The following is a 13,809-nucleotide window of genomic DNA, read 5'->3' as shown; positions in this document are numbered from 1 at the left end:
CAGTAGGAATTCTTTGTGCTGAGTGAACAAGTGTCAGAGGAGGGAATACTAACACTTTACTTAGCTGAAGAATGGGTTAAAGAGAATACTAACAAGATACGGGAAAAGGACAGCATCTAGAAGAGCAGACATTAAGTGGTAAGCTAGGGATATTGCAAATATCAAACGCAGCTATCCAAACAATCCAATCATAACTAAAATGTTCACTAGCAAGACTCCAATGTTAACAGTCTGTAAGTGCGTGGCCCAGGCTTTTTCCCCCACTCAGACTGCATCCTCTCCCTCGGAGGAAGAGAAGAACCATCATCAATGGCAAATGACAGTTGCAGCAAAGCAACACCAAGAGCCAACCTCACGCTCAGCAGAGAATGCTGTGCTGCCACCTCCTCATGGTTTCCAGTGTTGTACACATTGAGAGAAACTTCTCTAGTAAGGAACTACAGAATTGATGCCTGAAATTATACTCTTGGTCCAGTATTTTTTTTTTCAATTTATATGAGACAGGGTCTCACTGTTGCCCAGGCTGGAGTGCAGTGGCATGGTCATAGCTCACTGCAGCCTTTCTTGGGCTAAATGATCCTCCCACCTCAGCCTCCTGAGTGGCTGGGACTGTAGGCATGAGCCACCCTGCCTGGCATGGCCCAGCTTTTTAAGAAATCTTAATATAGCTAAAAATCTTTCTAAAGAACAATTTGAAAATCAAATTAGGAGACCCACATACATACATAGACCCACATACATTCTTTTGGTTTGTTTTTTGTTTTGTTTTGTTTTGGTTTGTTTGCGATAGAGTCGCACTCTGTCTCCCAGGCCTGAGTGCAGTGGCGCGATCTCCTCCAAGCCATTTTCCTCTGCCTCCAAGTGATTTTCCTGCCTCAGCCTCCTGAGTAGCTGGGATTACAGGCGTGCGCCACCACACCTGGCTAATTTTTGTATTTTCAGTAAAGACAGGGTTTCACCATATTGGTCAGGCTGGTCTCGAACTCCTGACATCATGATCCGCCCGCCTCAGCCTCCCAAAGTGCTGGGATTACAAGCGTGAGCCGCTGCACCCGGCCCCCTATTCTTATCAATCAGGCAGGTTTGGTTTCTCATATTTCATACTTCTGATTGTTCACCAAGCATACATGTTACTTTGCTTAGCACTTCTCAATTTAACTTGCTGAAGCTTCCACACCTCTGACTTATATGCTTTTGAGAGTGTTTATAATGTCCAATTCAAGAAATATGTGTGTTTCATGCCCCAGACTTTTGCACTTGCTATGACCATGCTATTGCACTCCAGCCTGGGCAACAGTGAGACCACTTTGGGAGGCCAAGGTGGGCAGGTCACTTGAGGTCAGGAGTTCCAGACCAGCCTGGCCAACATGGTGAAACCCCATCTCTACTAAATACAAAAATTAGTGGGGAGTGGTGGCGCATGCCTGTAGTCCCAGCTACTTGGGAGGCTGAGGCAGGAGAATCACTTGAACCCGAGAGGCAGATGTTGCAGTGAGCCGAGATTGTGCCACTGCACTCCAGTCTGGCGACAGAGCTAGACTCTGTCTCAAAAAAAAAAAAAAAAATGTACACGTGTAATTACGTCCACGTGACTGTTGACGATCTGCCTCCTACTCCACACCATATGTTCTGGGGATCAGGGCTGTCCGTTTTGCTCACCTGTATCCCCAATACTTAATGCTGGGCTCCTTGTTGGCCTTCAATATATACTTATCAGAGTTCAACTCTCCTTTTACATGTTAAAAGTTAGAACCGGCTAGGCACAGTGGCTTACGCCTGTAATCCCAGCACTTTGGGAGGCTGAGGCGGGCAGATCACCTGAGGTCGGGAGTTAGAGACCAGCCTGGCCAACAGGGAGAAACCCTGTCTCTACTAAAAATACAAAATTAGCCGGGCGTAGTAGCGCATGCCTGTAGTCCCAGCTACTCGGGAGGCTGAGGCAGGAGAATCGCTTGAGCCAGGGAGGCAGAGGTTGCGGTGAGCTGAGAACGCGCCATTGCACTCCAGCCTGGGCAACAAAAGTGAAACTTCGTCTCAAAAAACAAAAACAAAAAACAAACAAAAGAAACAAGAAGTTAGGACCCAGATGGGAGGAGGAACTTATTAAGCAGCAATGATGAACGGAACCAGAACTAGAACCCATGAATCCAGACTAGCAAATGCTCTTTCCATTGTCGCAGCCCTTTAGGGGCAAACACGCGCCCGCCATCTCCCAGGAGCCTCATTCATTCATTTACTTTCACAGCACGCACCTTCCAGGCTCCCCCGCACACGTAGAGGTTTGAGGCGGGAACCAGATGAGGACGAAGGCGGAGATGCTGTTGGTACCAGGTCTGGCCTTGCACTCCGGCTTTGCGAACCTAACGCATGGTCTTGCAAGCCTAGCCCCTGGGCATCAGGGCTGACTGCCCTGGGAATGCCTGGAGAGATGAACGGGGAACTCATCAGATGCCACAGCAGAAGCAAAGGCGTGGCATCTGGAGGCCCACTTCCTTCTGGACACGGAGTCCCGCACTCAGGGTGACCTGTCACCTCCTCTGTCACGTCCAACATCACCTACGATGAAGGAGAAGATGCAGGAAGCTTAGAGGCTGAGGCTAGGCGGCCAGACGAAGTGTCGTCCTCCGCCCCGGTCTCGGCCCCAGGGATCCTGGCACCTCTCCAGCGCTGGCGCGTGAAGGTCGCAGGCCCACAGTTGAGCTTTTTTTTTTTTTTTTTTTTGAGACGGAGTTTCGCTCTTGTTGCCGAGACTGGAGTGCAATGGAGCAATCTTGGCTCACCGCAACCTCCGCCTCCCGGGTACAAGCGAGTCTCCTGTCTCAGCCTCCCAAGTAGCTCGGATTATAGGCATGCGCCACTACCGCCGGCTAATTTAGTAGAGATGGGGTTTCACCATGTTAGTCAGGCTGGTCGCGAACTCTGATCCACTCACCTTGCCCTCCCAAAGTGCTGGGATTACAGGCGTGCGCCCGGCCGACAGTCGAGCTCTTAGAGCCCGCGGCGCGCCCACCTACGCGGCGCCGGGAGGAAAAGGCGGGCGGAGAAGCGGGGCTGGAGGCCGAGTGTGGCCGAGGGAAGCCGAACTTTCCAGTTTCGCTGAGGCCTGTTAACCGCTGGGGGCGCCTTCTGGACCGCCGGCTTCTGCGCATGCTCTTGACCCTCCGTCCCCGGGAGGAACGTCTTAAGCCAGGAGCTGATTAGTGGATGAAGGCAGCTGATCTGTTTTGAAGCCTCCGTGTCTAGAGAGGCCAACGCTTTCATTACCCAGCAGGAATGGGGTGGGGCGCATTTGTAGTTGGGAATCCTGAGCCCGGGCTGTTGCTTGGAGGACTCGGGAGCAGCAGTAGATTTCGGCGTTACCAGGAGAGGTCTCGAGCACCAGATCCCTGTTCCGTCACTACGCAGAAGTAGGTTCTAGCCGTTCCCAGCGCCTTCATTTCCAGAAGGCGATTTTACCCAGAGAAAGGAGAGGGAAGATTTGCTCTACCTTTGGCTCCTTATCAAATAGCTAAATCACGTGGGAAGCTGGTAAACAAAAACACAAAAATGAATGAAACAAACAACTAAACAGCTTGCCGGGCCCCTCCAAGGCCCACTGAACCGAAATTATGTGCATATGTTTATAGTATTAAAAAACTTCTGGGAGGATTCAAAAGTAATTACAGTGGTTACTTCTGAGGACAGGGATTGGATGGGGTGGAAGAAATATTTTTACTTTCCAGTTTATCCTTTCTATATTGCTTGAACTTTTAAAGACCATGAACATGCATTACTTTCCCAAATTAAAAACACTAGTTTTGATTTTTTTAAAATTGGAGAGGGTTTCATGTGGGAGAGAGACTCAACTTCCAAGTAGTTCTAGAAGGAACGACTCTGACCAGTTTTGAGACAGTTTTAGGTCAAAATAAGAAAAATAAGGAAAAGCTTTGCTAGGTGTTATGCTGAGGCTGGGATATGGAAGACAGTGTTGCTTCAGGAGGAAGTGAACTAGATGCTTCCTCCAGCTATGAGATCATGTAAGTCTTCTGGGACACAGGGTTAAATGCTCTGATATCAGACTACCTGGGTTGGCTCAAATCCCATTGCTGCTAAATAGGGCTGTGTGACTTTGAGTGAGTTATTTAACCTCTCTGTGCCTCAGTTCCATCATATGCATAGTGGGGATCATGTTGACACCTACCTCATAGAGTTCTTGTAGAATTAAATGAGATGGCACATATAAAACACTTAGCGTAGTTCCTGTTCAAAAACTGTTGAGTGTTTCTTTGCTATCTCATATGAATTGGTGGCTAAAAAGTTAAAAAGTGGCTGGGCGCGGTGACTCACTCCTTTGGGAGGCTGAGGAAGGTGAATCACTTGAGGCCAGGAGTTGGAGACCAGCTTGGCCAACATGGCAAAAACCCATCTCTACTAAAAATACAAAAATAAGCCGGGTGTGGTGGCATGTGCCTGTAATCCCAGCTACTCAGGAGGCTGAGGCATGAGAATCATTTGAACCCTGGAGCTGGAGGTTGCAATGAACCGAGATCGTGCCACTGCACTCTATCCTGGGTGACAGAGAGAGACTCTGTCTCAAAAAATAAAAAATAAAAAAATAAAAAGGAAATCAAAGAAACAGTTTCTACAATTAGAAAGACTGTTTTATTTTTACACCCTTTATGGGGAAGGTCAAATATTGGATTTTCAGAATTAAAGGAATTATTGGGTTGGTAGAATTTCATATATGCTGGATGGTTTGCTGACAAAAGGAATTTTTGTTTACCAGATGCTGGCTCAGTGTTGCCCCATAGTGGCCAATCCTGGGAAGGGCTACCGGGATTGACCCCTTCACGCTAGAGTGCTTTCTAGGCTAGGGTGTGAGTTCCACAGTCAGGGCTGTCTGGCTGCTTGGCCGAAGGATGAGTGAGTCAGTCCACACCTTAGTAGGGAAAGCATGTTTGTGTGCCCTCCCATGACCCAGCCAAGAGGAAACCAAGAGAACTTTAATATGGTCTTCCCTCCCTTGTAGTTTACTTAGCACGCTTGACTTCGCCTCTGCAAACGCTCAAGTTCATTTCTTGTTTAAAAACAAAGAAAGATGTCACTGAATCACTGTGCAATCTGGTGCACCCTTGGTTTTCCTCAAAGGTTGTTGGAAGAAAAGGCCACATGAAAACCATTTCTGCTTTTGCCAGAAAACTTGAGCAGGCTGTTATGTTGTTATGGTCTCCTAAATAAGGTCTCATGTGAAAAATTCTTGTAAAATTTAGGGGCAGGAGAAAGTTTGTGTCCTCTGGGGCATTAGTCCGCATCCTCCTGTATGATAACGAGAGCTCTGTGACTTCACACTCTCTCTTCTCTGCTTCAGCTGCTGAGAAATTCAGTACCAGACCAGGTGCCCAATCTCAGTAATTAAATTAACCCAAATGGGTAAGGTATTTACCTCCTCCTCCTTTTCTTGGTACTGATTTTTAAAATAAAAATTTTGGCAGCTTTTTTATTGACTTTACTGCATAGTTGTACTTTGATCTATACTCAAATTCTTTTGAGAAAGAGGAAAGGAATTCACAAATTAAATGAAAAATTGAATATTGGAAGGTTTTTTTCTGATGGCACGTTAAATGAGATATTAAGTTAGTGGTTGTACTTGGGTTTTGAGACTAACAAGCTTATAGGTCCAAGATTTCAGGTCATAATTTTTCTTTACTTGGGAAAATGAGAACCTCATGCATATCAGGCCATCAAAGAAGTTGTGGGGTGTGGTGAAAAGATAGAAAGCAGTTCAGGCTTGTTTTTTGTTTGTTTGTTTGGAGACGGAGTCTCTCTGTCACCCAGGCTGGAGTGCAGTGGCGTGATCTCGTCTCACTACAACCTCCGCCTCCTGGGTTCAAGCGATTCTCCTGCCTCTGCCTCCCGAGTAGCTGGGACTACAGGCGCGCACCACCACACGCGGCTAATTTTTGTAGTTTTAGTAGAGACGGGGTTTCACCACAAGGCTTGTTTTTTATCCACTATCACCAAGGATAATATTGAATCAGTGTGAACATTCAGAGACCGAAAAAGCTAGAAGCCCTATTTAGACCCAAAATATTTTCCCTCTGCTGTCATTTCAGACATGCCGCCATTAGGGCTTCATTTCCCTGTAGTCTTCTTTAAATACCAAAACTGCCGTGGGAAGGTTAAGACATCAGTTTCTTCATACTTCAGAGCAAATGGGATTGATTCCCAGGTCCTCTTTTCTGCGGACTGGGTTTTTGCCTCCTCACCAAGAGACTGGGCTCCCTGGACGAGCAGAGGCTGCTGGGTAAGAGAGACTTAGTTCTGTTTCAACAAGCTGTGTGGCCTTCGACAAGCCCCCTGACCTCTGTGGCCCCTGGTGTCCTCACATTGCCATGAAGGGCTTTTGAGGATGCTCCAGCTCCCGCATGGCCAATCCCGACTCCCCTCCCAGGGCCCCTGATGGGCCTTGCGGCCGGTGCCAGTGGAGTCACCTTCCAGCCCAGCGGGGTGCTTCAGCTCCTTGCTCTGTTGACTCTCAAGTAAAGCCTTTCTTGTGTTTACTCAGCAAAGATTCTTTTAAGACAGGCTAAGCACACGGTTTACTCTGCTAACAAGCCTTGGCATTTATTGTGAGGAACTGTGTTGACTTATTCTCGAGTCTCCATTGACATTCACTGAGAAACGTTAACGTAAACACAGGGAGACATCCTGGGAGCTCTGAGGCCTGACATTGTGCTGGGGAAGGAGCTCCAGAAAGGGCCATCCTTTCTGTTTTGGTTAGAATCACCTTGAGAGTTAAAAATAACAATAATATAGGCACCATAAGAGATTCTAATGATCTCCTTTTACTTTTTAGGTTCAGTATCTGAACACTTTTGCTGAAGGTCTCTGGAAAGCTCCCTGTGTTAATTCTGGATGAGACTATGTCCGGGCCAGCCACTTCCTGAGCCTCCTTCCATGTGCATAGGCCTGCTGCATGCTGGAGACCCGCGGCACAGCTGCCAAGTGCCCCTGTGTGGCTCTGTGATCTTGGGACAGTCACTTCCTCTCTCTGGTTGTCAGTCTTCTCATCCGTAAGGTAAGGGGACGCTGTCTCCATGCTCATCTCCCCAGCTAGACTGGGGCCTCAGGCCTGAACCCAGGGCCTAAGAGCCCTAAAAAAATGTTTGCTGGATAAATGAATGAATAAGCCACATTAGCCACTCTCTCCAGTCTTGCTCCGACATCTTGCGCCTGAATCCTCCCCCAACGCAGGCTCTGCTTTGAGTCGTGGTCTGATGAGATCTGCTAATGGGGTCACTGCAGACAACCACAGAGCCCCAGTGTCTGACTCATACGCTGCGGCTGCCAAGTGGTTTCACCTGCCTCTGCCTCTCTCAGTCTCTCCTCTCATCCAAGCTGATGCTTGTAAAGGAAACAGCTTTCAGGTGAGGGGCCTGTGTATTTGGTTTGTCTTTGTTGCCTGGAAACTGTTGACATCCTGAGACATTCTGTTGCCTTCACTGGGTAATGAAAAATTGATTACTTTTCTCACTGTCAACAAACTATAGCCTGTTCCCCTTGGCTGGGAATGGGTGAGAAGTGTGTGCGTCTTGCTCCGTGGCTGTTTGCTTGCTTTCAAGAAGTTGGGTTTGCTTGACTTAGAGGTGGGGGTGGGGCCAGAGCAGAGGGACAGGATGAGTGGCTGTGGGGGAGGCTCTCGGGGAGAGGACCCTCCTTACTTCCCTTGAGCGCTCCCTCAGTTCCAGCAAATGCCTTCGCCCAGCTGACCCGTGTCACCTCTCCCCTCTGCAGTGTTCTCTCTGCTCAGCCTACCCAGAAGCCTTCTTGAGTCTCTCCGGCCCTGGGGGACAACCTGAGATACACAGCTAATACCATTTCCTCTGTGTTCTTCTCTGTATGGTGTCTCCTCTGGACTGTGCACTGGGCTGGCATCCCCTACCTGAGGGGATGGGCAATAGATATACCCAGAGGAGCTCAGCATGCTAGATTTAGAAGGGACCTCAGAGAGCATCCAGCCCTCTTGGTTTTACATTTGTGGAAGAGGAAGCTCAGAGGGCAGGTGACGTGGCTGTGGCCACGTAGCTAAGTGGTAACAGAGTATGGCTTCTTGACTCCCAGTCCAGTGGAATGAAGTTCGTCAGTTTGGTACTCACTGTCCTTGGTGGAATATGAAAGTCATGAGATGGCCCTCATCCCAGGAACATATCAAACACTCAGCAAAAGGGGACAGAGACTGAGCAAGAGTGGACAGAGGCCTGGGGTCTTTCCGTGGGGAGCATGGTGACTTGGCCACTCAGCAGGGATGGAGGTGGCGGAGCTCATGGGAGAGAAGCTTTCAAAAGGTGGTGTTGAGAGAATAGTGAAGAACGGGCTTTGCAAGTGTGGCCTGATGTGTAGGCTTGGCCAAGTCCTCTCCTTTCCTGACTCCACGTTTGGTGCCTGCATGCCTTGCTCCCCAGAGCGGGGACAGCGTGTGGGCCCCACAGCTACGGGAGAGCAGAACTGCCCAGGGTAGGAGGTCACAGCCTCAGGCCTCCTGGTCCCACTCCAGCAGCCTTCTTGGCCCCAGGTAAGATCTGTAGATCACCCCGTAGGCTCCGCCTTGCCCCCAGCCTTAGGGAAGCCCATGCTTGCAACAGGGTAGATAAGGGCTCTCTGAGATTCCCTGAGCTATCACTCCTGGCTGGCCCTACTTTAGACCTGCCTTGCTCCAGGAAAGGATCTTACACTTGGTCCCAGGGCCCCAGGTCTGCCTGGATGTCTCTGAGTCAGCTTCAGGGGATCATAACTTTAAGCCTCTTGTTCTTCGCTGATTCTTGTACTCAGGCATTTCTTGAGTTCGTTAGTCCCTGGGTTTCAGGCTGGCTGAGGAGCAGCCAATTGGAGGGCTCTGGACGTGTTTTGCTTGCTTTGCATCAATGGTGGACTGGGGCTGGGGCTGGGAAGGGTGCTTTATCACTAATGTCATTTAGAATTCCCAGTGCGTGGTCAGGATGAGAAGCAGACTAGCTTCTTTTTCTTCTTTTTTTTTTTTCTTCTTGAGACAGAGTCTTGCTCTGTCACCCAGGCTGGAGTGTAGTGGCGAGATCTCAGCTCACCGCAACCTCCGCCTCCCGGATTCAAGCAATTCTCCTGCCTCAGCCTCCCGAGTAGCTGGGATTACAGGCGCCCGCCACCATGCCTGGGTAGTTTTTGTATTTTTAGTAGAGATGGGGTTTCACCATGTTGACCAGGCCGGTCTCGAACTCCTGACCTCAGGTGATCCACCCACCTCGGCCTTCCAAAGTGCTGGGATTATAGGCGCAAGCCACCACGCCCCGCCCAGACTGGTTTCTACTCAGTTTTATCACTATTGTTACATTCTCTACAGACTCATTGCCTGACCCTGGGGTATGGACCCTTCTGCCCCTCACCCCCACCCCAGGTATACCACCGGCAGGTACAGAGGTTTTTACATACTTATTTCTTTTTAAAATAAACCTTATTTTTTAGAACAGTTTTAGGTTTACAGCAAAATTGAGCAGAAGGTACAGATATTTCCCATATATCACCTACCCCTACAACATGCACAGCCTCCCCCACCATCAAAAACCTGCAGGGAGTGAGTGGTCCATTTGTTACAGTCCATTAACCTGCACTGATACATCATCATCTCCCAAAGTCCATAGTTCACATGAGAGTTTGCTCTTGGTCCTGTGTATTCTGTGGATCTGGAAAATGTAGAATGACATGCATCCATCCTTGAGGCATCACACAGAGCAGTCTCACTCCCCTAAAAGTCCCCTGAGCTCCACCTGTTCATCCCTCCCTCCCCCAACCCTGGCAACCACTGATCTTTTTACCGTCTCCATAGTTTTGCCGCTTCCAGAATGTCATCTAGTTGGAATCGTGCAGTCTGTAGCCTTTTCAGATTGGCTTCTCTCGCTTAGTAATGTGCATTTAAGGTTCCTCCATGTCTTTTCATGGCTTGGTAGCTCATTTCTTTTTAGCACTGAATAATACTCCACTCTCTGGTTGTGACACGGTTTATCCATTCATTTACTGAAGAACATCTTGGTTGCTTCTAAGTTTTGGCAATTATGAATAAAGCTGCTATAAACACCTGTGTGCAGGTTTTGTGTAGATATGTTTTTTTCAACTCCTTTGGGTGAATACCAAGGAGCATGATGTATAGAATTTAAAAAATTGGGAAGCAGGTGAGGCACGGTGGCTGAGGCCTGTAATCTCAGCACTTTGGGAGGCCAAGATGGGAGGCGTGCTTCAGCCCAGGAGTTTGAGACCAGCCTGGGCAACAAAGTGAGACCCCCATCTCTACAAAAAAATAAAAAAGTTAGCCGGGTGTGGTCGTATACATCTGTAGTCCCAGCTACTTGGGAGGCTGGGGCGAGAGGATCCCCTGAGTCCAGGAGGTTGAGGCTGCAGTGAGCCATGGTTACGCCACTGCACTCCAGTCCGGGTGACAGAGCAAGACTGTCTCGAAAAAAATAAATTTAGAAACATTACCCAAGTTGTGGATTTCTGGTTTCTTGTTAAACATTGGAGGATCTGGATGGTATGTGTCTGATGGTGCAGTCAGCACCGCTGCTGCTGTCCTTTTGGGTTGGGCTGTGCCGCCTCTTCAACTCGTCTCTGCCCCCACCTCCTGTAGTCTTTACTCTGCCACAACTGCACTCGTGCCTGGCCATTTGAGTTTGCAATCCCTGGAGGAGATAGTGTAACACTTCTCAGGTGGGGGGCCTTGAGGATGGTCCAACCGCATCACTACATGTCCCTGGTAGTCCTGGATTTGGTAGATGTGGTTTAGGTGCCCTGGAGGTCCCTGTAGCAACATGTGATTTTCCTGTGGCCTGGTTCTGAAGGGAGCATGCCACAAGGTTGGTAGAATGGAGTGAATTGCTGACAAGCGAGTGAGTGGGCCTAGCCTGCCACCTGCCACCCAGCTCTCAGTACCCCTGTTGGGCTTGGTTTTGTTCCCAGAATCCAGTCTTGACGATTTGCCTTACAGTCTGCTCCTTCCCAGGTGCAGGAGTTTGTTTTAATTCTCCTTTCTTTCTATGGACTGGACGCATTTGTCTACTAACTCATTCACTCATTGAATTATTCAGCATGTATCCACGAATTATCATTAGGCAAACACTGCTTTCGATGTCAGAGATGCAGAGATTAGTTAGATCAAGTCCTAACTCTTAAAAGTCTCTTATCTGGTGGAATAAAGACCCTTCAATGGTTATACTGTGTTTAGGAGGTCTGTGGTAAGGAGCAGCAGCTGTCAAGAGGCAAGGGCGGGGCAAAGGGGTGGGCTTGTGTGGGAAGGTGTTAGGGAGGCTTCCTGGAGGAGATGTTTTGGCTGCAGAGAAAGCTGCTCTTAAATAACACGGAGTAGCTAGATAAACATCCATAGAACTGCAGGGATGTGGTGTGGGTGGAACTGAGTGTAAGGAGAGTGGCAGTGGAAGAGATGACTGGGTGAGGGCCAAGCTCAGAGTAGCCCTGCCCAATAGAAATAGGACGAGCCACCTAGGCGATTATAAACTTCCTAGGGCCACATTCAAAAACGGAAAAGGACACAAGCTAAATCACTTTTATTTTATTATTTTTTTTTGATACGGAGTCTCACTCTTGTCACCCAGGCTGAAGAGCAGTGGCACAATCTCGACCCACTGCAACCTCCACCTCCTGGGTTCAAGCGATTCTTCTGCCTCAGCCTCCCAAGTAGCTGGGACTACAGGCACCCTCCACCATGCCCAGCTAATTTCTTTTTGTATTTTTAATAGAGACAGGGCTTCACCACGTTGGTCAGGCTGATCTCAAACTCCTGACCTCAAGCGATCCACCCACCTTGGCCTCCCAGAGTGCTGGGATTTCAGGAACCTGGCTCAATTTTTTTTTTTTTTTTTTTTTAGGATAGAGTCTCACTGTGTCACCCAGCCTGGAGTGCAGTGGCGCTACCTCGGCTCACTGCAACCTCCACCTCCTGGGTTCAAGCGATTCTCCTGCCTCAGCCTCCTAAGTAGCAGGAATTACAGGCAGGCATACGCCACTAACCACGCCCAGCTAATTTTTGTATTTTTTTAGTAGAGACAGGGTTTCACCATGTTGGTTAGGCTGGTCTCAAACTCCTGACCTTGTGATCCGCCCACCTTTGGCCTCCCAAAGTGCTGGGATTACAGGCGTGAGCCACCGCACCTGGCCTTGAGTCATTGTGCCTAACCTACCTGGCTCAATTTTAATAATATATTTTATTTAACTCAATATATCCAAAATATTGTCATTTCAACATGTGGCAGTAGCCACATTTCAAGTGCTCAATGGCTACATGGACTAGTAGCTACCGCAGTGATGGGACATTCTTCTAGAACATTCTTTTTTTTTTTTTTTTGAGACAAAGTCTCATTCTTTCACCCAGGCTGGAGTACAGTGGCACGATCTTGGCTCACTGCAGCCTCTGCCTCTGTCTCCTGGGTTCAAGTGATTCTTGTGCCTCAGCCTCCCAAGTCACTGATATTATAGGCTCATGCCCCCACGTCTGGCTAATTTTTGTATTTTTAATAGAGATGGGGTTTCGCCATGTTGACCAGACTAGTCTCGAACTCCTGACGTCAAGTGATCTGCCCACCTCAGTCTCCCAAAGTGCTGAAATTACAGGTGTGAGCCACCATGCCTGGCCTCTCTAGAATGTTCTTTATCCTCAAGTCTCAAGGAGGGAGTGACACAGTAGGTTTTTGTTGAAGAAATACCCTCCAGCTCCTGGAAAAGTGGAAAAGTGCCTGAGGGAGGGAGGCGGGGAGGCCCGTGGAGGCAGTGCAGGAAGCACCGACCTAGGCGTGAGATAGAGAGGAAAGCTCAGGTATGAAGGAAGACTGTTTTTTAATGACTGTCTCCCAAGGAAGTTGTGATTCAGCCCCCTGAAAAGATGTGACATCAGCAGGAATCCCCACTCCTCAGGAGAGCCCCAGAATTGTCTTGAGCCCTAAGACAAAGATATAAATTTAGGGAAGTCATCATAGACAATTTTGCTCTGAAACTCAGGGTGCTTGACTGGGCGCAGTGGCGCACACCTGTAGTCCCAGCAATTCAGAAGATCAAGGCAGGAGGAATGCTTGAGCCCAGGAGGTCAAGACTGCAGTGAGCTGTGATTGTACCACTGCACTCTAGCCTGGGTGACAGAGCAAGACCCTGTCTATAAATAAAACAAAACAAAAAGCCACCCAGAGTGCCACCATCCGCAGCCCTATGTCAGGTTCAGATCCCATCCCTCCCTCCCAGCCTGCATTTCCAGAGGCTGTCTTGACTCCTTGACTGAGACAGCATCCGCCTTTCTGCTCTCTGCCTGTCTCTCACAGATGGGGAGGGCTGAGCTCAGGGGCTGAATTTGAGCCACTGCCCCTGGGGCTCTGTCCTTGTCCTGAGCTACCCCTCAGCTCCAGCTGCAGATCTAGAGCTGCACCCTGAGTCAGCAGTGGGACCTGAGTCTCAAAACGGCAGAGGAGTCCTGGCTGTCTGCTGAGGTAGCACACGAGGAAATGGATTCCTCGTACTGGCCGGGTGGCCTCTGGCCTGTCATTTGTCCTCTTTGGACCCGTGCCTCTCACAGCATAGTCTGTGGACTGCACTGGCTCCCAAAATATTGTTACTTGTCTATACGGAGACAGGTACAGTAAGTACCTGCTGAGAATGTAAGAGTAAGCATACAGAAACTTTTGGCAGGGTGAAGTGGCTCAAGCCTGTAATCCCAGCAGTTTGGCAGGCCAAGAGGAAAGGATCACTTGAAGCCAGGAGTATGAGACCAGCCTGGGCAACATGGCGGAATCCTATCTCTACAAAAAA

General features: G+C 48.9%; 1 long non-coding RNA gene and 1 other non-coding gene across 4 annotated transcripts in view; one reads left to right on the top strand and one right to left on the bottom strand.

Moving 5' to 3' along the window:
- Nucleotides 1-259: 259 nt before the first annotated feature.
- On the bottom strand, nt 260-468 carry LOC129483838 (small nucleolar RNA U3). The gene has a single exon (XR_008658312.1). It is a non-coding gene; the product is annotated as a small nucleolar RNA U3 (small nucleolar RNA).
- A 2,702-nt stretch (nt 469-3,170) lies between these two features.
- The window catches only part of LOC129482323 (uncharacterized), a 112,060-nt gene continuing 101,421 nt past the window's right edge, over nt 3,171-13,809 (top strand). Inside the window, exons 1-3 of one of the 3 annotated variants that reach the window (XR_010121027.1) lie at nt 3,171-3,407; nt 6,093-6,283; nt 6,836-7,057. This is a non-coding gene — a long non-coding RNA (uncharacterized lncRNA). Of the gene's footprint in view, nt 4,017-6,092; nt 6,284-6,835; nt 7,058-13,809 lie in introns of all 3 variants that reach the window. The other 2 variants (XR_010121026.1, XR_008657661.2) reach the window with 2 other exon arrangements.

The sequence above is a fragment of the Symphalangus syndactylus genome, chromosome 5, assembly GCF_028878055.3.
Source record: "Symphalangus syndactylus isolate Jambi chromosome 5, NHGRI_mSymSyn1-v2.1_pri, whole genome shotgun sequence".
Taxonomy (NCBI): Eukaryota; Metazoa; Chordata; class Mammalia; order Primates; family Hylobatidae; genus Symphalangus; species Symphalangus syndactylus.
Note: the sequence above shows the minus strand (reverse complement) of the source record. Positions and strands in the feature narration are given on the sequence as shown.